At 35.5% G+C, this 8,332-nt stretch overlaps 1 long non-coding RNA gene across 1 annotated transcript in view; it reads left to right on the forward strand.

The window, feature by feature from the left end:
• Positions 1–3,603, forward strand: part of LOC307186165 — a 161,800-nt gene extending 158,197 nt beyond the window's left edge. Inside the window, exon 4 of the long non-coding RNA XR_013828259.1 lies at positions 3,185–3,603. This is a non-coding gene — a long non-coding RNA (uncharacterized lncRNA). The remainder of the gene's footprint in view (positions 1–3,184) is intronic.
• The last annotated feature ends 4,729 nt before the right edge of the window (positions 3,604–8,332 follow it).

Here is an 8,332-nt window from a genome sequence, read left to right on the forward strand (position 1 = left end):
GATTTTTGTCCTTCCATAGCCTGGTTCTTTACTTTCGTTCTGATTCTCTGAGCTATTCTAATACATTCCCTTTCTATTTGCCAATTTTTGTTGTGGTTACTTAGATTGCATTATCTTCCTAGACAACCACTTATACAACCAAAGCGCAATTTTACTTGAAATATTCTGACCTCAGGCTGACGTACGCAGTGTCAATCTTCTGTGGTTTGTGTAGAAAAGAGAGAGAGTGAAAGACAGAGGAGAGAAAGAGAGAGAGACATTAAGAGGGAAGGAAAGAAGAGGGAAGGAGGGTGGGAAGAGGATGGCCAGAAGAAAAGAGATAGAAAAGGAGAAAAGGAGAGCATAGGGGAAGAACTAAGATTAGGAAGCCAGTTATTGCAGTATCAATAAGGCTTAAATTAGATTCAGTAAATGACATTTTGTGCCATTTCTGATATGTAAGCTGTCCCCATTTTATGACTTGTTTTGTTCAGTAGTTATCTACAGATCAAGCCCTGCATAACAATCTGAAAGTCACTCCATCATCCCATGGAACCAATAGAGTTTATCTGGATAGACAATTAGAGGCAAATGCTTAAGATTTATGTGGTTTGCCGATTGTAAATAATATAATTTAATTTTTAGCTTTTTAGAAAAGCAATGGTGAGCTTAGTTTACTTACACCTTTTCTCTCCCTTTTATTTTTTTAATACTATTTATACTTGTTCAAATTATGCTATATTTCATTCTTTTTATTGTATCAGTTGTAACTCTGTTTTTATCTTAAATGTGTCTTAAATATATTAAAATGTTACCACCTGTCCTTTTTCTATTTTCCTATCATATTTTAGTTAGTTGGATCTTTTCTCTTAATAGTATTCTTAAGAGAGGCTTGTGTGACTGATGCTCCTTGAATTCATGCAGATATGTCTGAAAAAATAATGTTTGTCTATAGTTTTATACTTAAAGGACAGTCTGGTTAGGTATAAAAAGCTTGGCTCATAGTCTCTTTCCTTGCAAGTGTTTCTTCTCTGTCTTCAGGTAGAAAATTACTAAGGGAAGTCTGGTATCAGCTTGATTTTCTTTCACTTAAAATGACCTTCTTCCTGCTGCCCAAAGATTCTTTATCTTTAAAATTTTTTAATAATTTTTTTTTAGGTTCTGTTTCAATATTGATCATTCTGTGTTATAGTATTTCCCTTTTTTGGGTTATGGTTTCTTCTTCAAGAGGTGGATCAAAGTCTTCTTTTATTTAAGAAAGTTTTCTTGAATTATATTTAAAATATTCTGACTTCCTTGGTGGTGCAGTGGTCAAGAATCCGCCTGCCAATGCAGGGAACACGGGTTCGATCCCTGGTCTGGGGAGATCCCACATGCCACAGAGCAACTAAGCCTGTGGGCCACAACTACTGAGCCTGTGCTCTAGAGCCCGTGAGCCACAACTACTGAGCCCACGTGCCACAACTACTGAGGCCCGCGTGCCTGGAGTCCATGCTCCACAACAAGAGAAGCCACCGCAATGAGAAGCCTGCGCACCACAACGAAGAGTAGCCCCCGCTCGCCACAACTAGGGAAAGCCTGCACACAGCAAAAAAGACCCAACATAGCCAAAAGTAAATAAATAAATAATACTAAAATAAAATATCCATTCTCTTCCATTGTTTTGGTTTTCTTTGGGGTTCCAATTCTGTGAAGATTATATACATTTTTCTGTCTTTTATGTATCATATTCTCTTCAGTCCTTTTCATATTTTTATTTCTGTTCATTTTAATTTCATTTTATTTTCTCATACACAACTCTTATTGTGCTTTCTTTGGTGATACTATCACTTATGATCCTACAGTTTAGTTTCTAAAATACTTCTTTTTCTTCCCTTGTTTTCCAAATTTTATCAGTTTTCACTTTATCACCATATGTCTAGATATCCAGCTTCTCTTATCCAGTCATATCTTCCTGAGCCCTTGTATTTCCTTCATGGCTGTAATTCTTTCTTTAATTGTGGTGAAAGGTTGTATTGTCACTTTATCTTTTTGAGATATTTTTTTCTGGGCATTTTCTTTCAAAATAAAGCATTCCCTGTTTTTATAGTATCTTTGAAAAGCTTGTATCAATTTCCTAGGGTTGTCATAAAAAAGTACCACAAAGTGATGGCTTAAAATAATAGAAGTTTATTGTCTCATAGTTCTGGAGACTAGAAGTCCAAAATCAAAATGTCTGATTGGCGATGCTCCCTCTGAAAACTGTAGGCAAGAATCCTTAGCTTTTAATGGTTTGCTGGCAATCTTTAACCTTCCTTGACTTACAGCTGCAGCACTTCAATCTCTGCCTCCATCGTCACAAGGCATTCTCCTCTTGTGTCTCTGTGTCTCTTCTTTTCTTATAAGGACACAAGTCATATTGCATTAAGAGTACACCCTACTCCAATATGACCTCATCTTGATATCTTAATTACATCTGCAATGACCTTATTTCCAAATAAGGTCATATTCGGAGGTACTGGGGGGTTAGCATTACAACATATCTTTTTGGGAGACACAATTCAACTTCTAGCAGTATGCTGGGTTATTTTGTTGCTGTTGTTTTTGCTCAGATTTGAACAAACTGAATTTTCCATGCAAGGTATTAGCAGGACACTTCAGTTGGAGTGGAAGTAGGAGTTTTCCAGGAGTGTGGGGCTAAAGAGATGGAGTGTTTGATTAAATATGACCCCTCTGTGTAGCCATGCCTGCTCTGCCTCTCAGACCTAGCCTGAGACCATGGTTCCTTCACTAAACACTGCTACCAAGAGCACAGGCTCTGCCTTCCAAAGCGTCCTCTTCTCTTTTGAAAGATGGTGCTTTCTTAGATCTGCCACTGACAGGCTCCCAGGGGACTTTCACTACCTTATGTCACAGCAGCCACAGTAATTGTGCCCCGTTAGAAATCTGCCTTATCACAGCAGTTTCTATTTAATAGGGGGTTTTTCTTTCTAGAAGTTAACATTTGCTGGTCATTTCTGAGATCTGCCCTTGCTAGTCCTCCTTTATCCTCTCTTCTTTACCTATCAGGCTGCTGTAGTTTTCCATGCAAATTTTGCTGGTTTTATTTGCTTTTGCTGGTACATACAATTTGGAATTTTCAAATGTTCTCTCCCCTGGTTTGAATGAAGATACAGCTTGTAACTTTTCCTCCTTACCCTCTTTCTGTCTCTTTTTTCTTTCCTAGAAGAGAAGAAAGTATATTTGAGACTATGTTGCTATCAAGTTCCTGCTGGATAAAGAAGCTCTTCCTACCAAGAGTAAAAGGTAAGTGAGCAACATGGACGACTCTTCATTCTTCTTCTATTTTTTTTTTTTTTTTGACGAAGAAGCTCTTCCTACCAAGAGTAAAAGGTAAGTGAGCAACATGGACGACTCTTCATTCTTCTTCTATTTTTTTTTTTTCCGAAAAATGACATATTAAGCTTGGATCTGAGTTTAATTGCTGAGTTTAATTGCTGGCCAATAAAAATTTCTGTAATAAAGGGAATGTTCTTTATCTGTGCTGTCCAGTATGGTAGCCACTGGCCGCACAACTCTACTGAGCACTTAAAATGTGGCTAGTGTACTGGAGAATCTGAATTCTTCATTTAATTTAATACAACAAATTTAAATGTCCATGTACAGTTAGTAGTTATCCTATAAATCAATGCAGTTTTAGATGATGGTGGGTGGGGGTAAGTAGAGGCTGGGAGAAGGAGAGGATCAATGAAGGCAAAAAGAGAAGACACAGTGGTGCATGGGTGATGGAATAAAAGAGAAATAAAGATGTCTAGGTGGGATTTTATTGGGTGATTTTATTTAATACGTGATATAAAACCTCTATCTCCCTTTTCAGAAAGTAAACTTTCTAATTCTTACTAATACATTTTGAAAAACATTTTTTGTTTGAAGAATGAAGTGGAATATTGAGTTATGCTCCAAAGTTGCTGTGAGGTTGTGCAGTCGGGTCTGGTCATATTTAGACTATAATATTGCCTGATTGCCGTTACTAAAATCTTATTGTTTCTTTGGAAACAGGGTGCTTACCATTGGGGAGACATATATTGTCCACTAAATTGAAGTTTCCAGAGTCTGGGTGAGGGCTTGAGCCAAGAAAATATACATCTGCACAAAGGGCTTAAGGTCCTTTGTACTATTCAACATAAGAATAACATTACATGAAAGAAACAGAGATTAGAATGTAACAGTTATCTCCTACAACATGGAAGCTTGGGAAATAAATCTTTTCAGGGTCACATGCACAATATTTCCATCATTGTTATTTGAGCATTTTAGATACAGAACTAATATTTAGAATTCTATAGTTATTAGAGTAATTACATGATGATCTTCTCTCCCCTTTCTGGTTATGGGTAAGTGGGGAAGCATCTCACGGCAGTGAGTGATGAGTTCATCAGGAAATCAGACTTTTAAAAACAAATAGTCTGAAATATATAATTACCAATGTAAAGAGCACCCAAATTAGATACCTACCAAATACAGTTGTGCTACCACCATTGACCCATGCATAACATGATCCCTTTCATCAAATCTTGAAAACTCATTTCTTGCTGTTTTTTTTTCTATATGCTGGTATTCATTTTTTGAGGTACATTCAGTAACAGCTCATATTGATACAATCACTTCTTGCTAAGAACAAATGACCCCAATGCAGAATCTATTTAAATATTTTATCATATACTAACACATACACCTGGATCAAAACATACAGAATTTTTATGAGCTTTGGGCAGTTTTCACCAGTACGTACACGTCTTGAAATATTTATCTCACCCCTGATGTCCTGATGGTCCTACCTTGTTTCTGTGGCAATTCCTTCAGTTATTATAGCTTCAAGATTTCTGAAATAAATCTATCTGTTCATACCAGAAAAGTGCAGAAGAGAAATGACTGTTTAAACTATAGTCATCCTAAGGCCCCTGAGTTACCAACAGATAAACCCAAGTGGATTTCATCAACTATATTTGGTTATCAAGGACCATTCAGCCAGTAAGCTTGAATTCCTCACCTAACTGTTCTAGCAGGAAGATTTGTCAGTGACAAAAAATCTTTTCAGTAGCCCCAAATTGTGAAACAGATCATAGACCAAATTTCACATCAGTTTCAGGCAGGGTAATGGTATTAAAGATCTCTTGATTCTATGTGATAAACTGATTCCAAGTGTTTTTATCCATTTAAACTACTAAAATCCACTACTCTGGAGCTTGTAACCAACTGAGTTTATATATTACAAGTCCACAGGTACAAGAAGCCCAAGACCCCTTAGCAGAAGTAAACAAATAGGTGATATATATCATGCCTGAGGGTTAGATTTCATCCTTCAAATAAATTGATAGTTATTAATGCTCCCCAATTTTGACATAAACTATAAGCTCATGATTTCAGACACCACTGATTTGTGCTTTTAAATGATTTATTTAGTATTTGAACCATGATCTACTTTTTCACGTTCTGGGAGGTAAAAGTTGACAAAACAAAATGAGGGAATTATGACAACCTATTTCAGAGCTGTTTAAAAAATAGTAGGGAAAATGATTTTGAAAATAATTAATGCATAAATAGCAATTAAGCTTTACCTTTATCAGAGCAGGTCTGACATACCTCTGCAAGCAAGGTACATCTTATGTTCTTTTCCAGATCCTTAGCTTTGATGTTTCTCAGTATACTGGCTTCTTACCCTCAGTCTCTTCCTGCTTTTGTCACCTCTAATTACTGACCTTTTGGCTCCCAGATAAGCTTATTGAAAGCTGAGCCTACCCTCGACATCTTCACTTCCCATTCATTCCTTAGCTCACTGCAATGTACCCTCATCTTCCATTTTCTTCCTCAGTTAAGTCCCAAATAATATTGTTATGTCCAAAATCAATGTATGCATTCAAGACTTTTTTATTATTGGACCTCTTTACTGTGTCTCACGCAGCTGACCAGTCAATCTGTCTTTAAACTTTTAGCTTTCATGAGCTGTCACTCTTCTGCTTAAATCCCTCAGTAAATTCTCATTATCTCTATAGAAACGTCCAAAGTTATTGGCCTGACTTAGAAACAGCCTTCATATTCAAGATCTTGATTACCTCTTCATTTTGTCTTTGGCCCTCAACATTCTTCTATCCCTCTCAACACTCAATGTAACCACTAAGCTGAGGTCATAATGAGTCTTCTTTGATTCTGTGAACTTACCATGTCCTTTCTTGACTATTTACCCTTCCCAGAACACACTTTCTTTAAACCTCATTAACTCACATTTCTGTAACCCTCAGCTTAGCCATCATTTCTTGCGGAATGTCTTCTCTGATATCCAAGCCCTAATTAGTGGCTCTCTCTATGTGCCATAGAGGACTGTGCATTTCCGTTAACAATAGCCACTGTCAGAATGTACTGTAATTGCTTCTTCAATTGTCTTGGCAAATTTTGATATAGTACCAAAGAAGACTATCCACAGTTGTCTGAAAACGGTATTTAAATACTCCCCCTTTATCCAGCTACATATTTGTGTGAGGCCAGCATTTCTTCATATACTTTAAGCAAAATAACATGTCACACTCACCTAAATGTAAAACTGCCGTCTTAGATGTACCAGGAGCTGCTTTTATTAAGCCAGATAGATTTGCAAGGAATGTAAAATAGTGTCACTCTTCTAAATTTTTTTTTCTGTTTTGGAGAATGTAGCTATTTTTTTTATAAACATGCTTATATGACGTAATGGATTGCTATTTTAAAATAAATTATTAAATTAGAATTCTAATGTTTCTCAGTTTTGGTTTATGATACTGTATATATTAGTGGATGTAACTTACAAAAAATAAAGTTCTTAGATATCCTCAATAATTTAAGGCTGTTTTAGAGTTCTGAAACAAACAAGTTTGAAAGCTGCTGCTGTTTAGGAAAGCTGACAACAGTATTGAGGCTTCTACTTTCAGAACATAGCTTATCTCTATTTATTTAGGTTTTCTTTAATTTCTCTCGGCATTACTTTTTGGTTTTTAATGTAGAGATCTTATAATATTTTATTAAGTTTTTTTTCTCATTTTAGTTTTTGATGAAATGTGGGGTTTTATTTATTATAACAGAATATATATAGCTTTAATTTTCCTTTTCCCATTGTTTCTATTAGAATGTAGAAATATAATTGAATTTTGTCTCAAATTCGTATTCTGTGACCTTGCTAAATTCACTTTTTAGTTCTAGTCATTGTTTTGTGGATTCTTTAAGATTTTGAATGCAAACAATTATGACATCTACAAATAAACAAGTTTTACTTCTTCCTTTTCAGTTTTCATGCCTTTTAATTGCCTTGCCATTGTGGTTATATCCACTAGTAAAATTTTGAATTGAAGCGGCGAGAGCAGATATCTTTTTCTTTTTCCTGATCTTAGAAGGGAAGTTTTTAGCCTTTGACCATGTGGTATATAGGATCTTTGTTTTGTTTGTTTTGTTTTGTTTTTTATAAATGTTTTATACTGGATTGAAGAAGTTGCTTCTTATTCATAGTTCAATAAGAGTTTTTAAAATAGATGGCTGTTGAATTTTGCCAAATGCTTCTTCTATATCTTTCTACATCTATGTGAATTAACTATGCTTTACTTTTTAAAATTTAGTTAATATAGCGAATTACTATATTGATTGATTGATTGGAATGTTTGACTAATGTTTACTTTCCTCATATAGAAACCGTTTAGTAAATAACCTTTTTATATATTGCCGGATTAAACTTGCTAATACCTTTTTACAATTTTTTCACCTATGTTACATGATATTGGTCATTCATTTTAGGTCTTGGTAATGTCTTTGTCAATTTTGTGTCAGGGTTTCCTGGCCTACTTAAAGAAGTTGGAAGTGTTCTCTCCTCTTCTCTTTCTTGAAGGAATTCTAGTAAGATTGGCATTGTTTTTGAAATGTACTATGGAATTCACAGTGAAACAATCTGAGTTCCTCCTTCCTCTGCTTTTTGTTCTGTTTGGGACCTCAGTGGGTTAGATGATACCCAGCCACTTTGAGGAGGGCAATGGACTTTCTTAGCCTACCAATTCAAATGCTAATCTTCTCTAGAAACGCCCTCACAGACACACCCACAAGTAATGTTTCATCTGGGCACCCTATGATACAGTCAAGTTGATAGAAAATTAATCATTACATGGATAATTCCTGTTTTGGTTTTAATTTGCTTGGGGTTTACTAAAACTTTTGGATCTATAAGTTTTTTTTATCATCAGATTGGGGACAATTTTGATTGTTATTTCTTTAAATATTTTTCTGCCCTTTTGTCTCTCTTCTTTTCCTTGTGCAACTTCAGTTACTGATGTGTATCAGCTTATTTTCCCACATAGTGAGGTTT

The sequence above is a fragment of the Stenella coeruleoalba genome, assembly GCF_951394435.1.
Source record: "Stenella coeruleoalba genome assembly, chromosome: 4".
Taxonomy (NCBI): domain Eukaryota; kingdom Metazoa; phylum Chordata; class Mammalia; order Artiodactyla; family Delphinidae; genus Stenella; species Stenella coeruleoalba.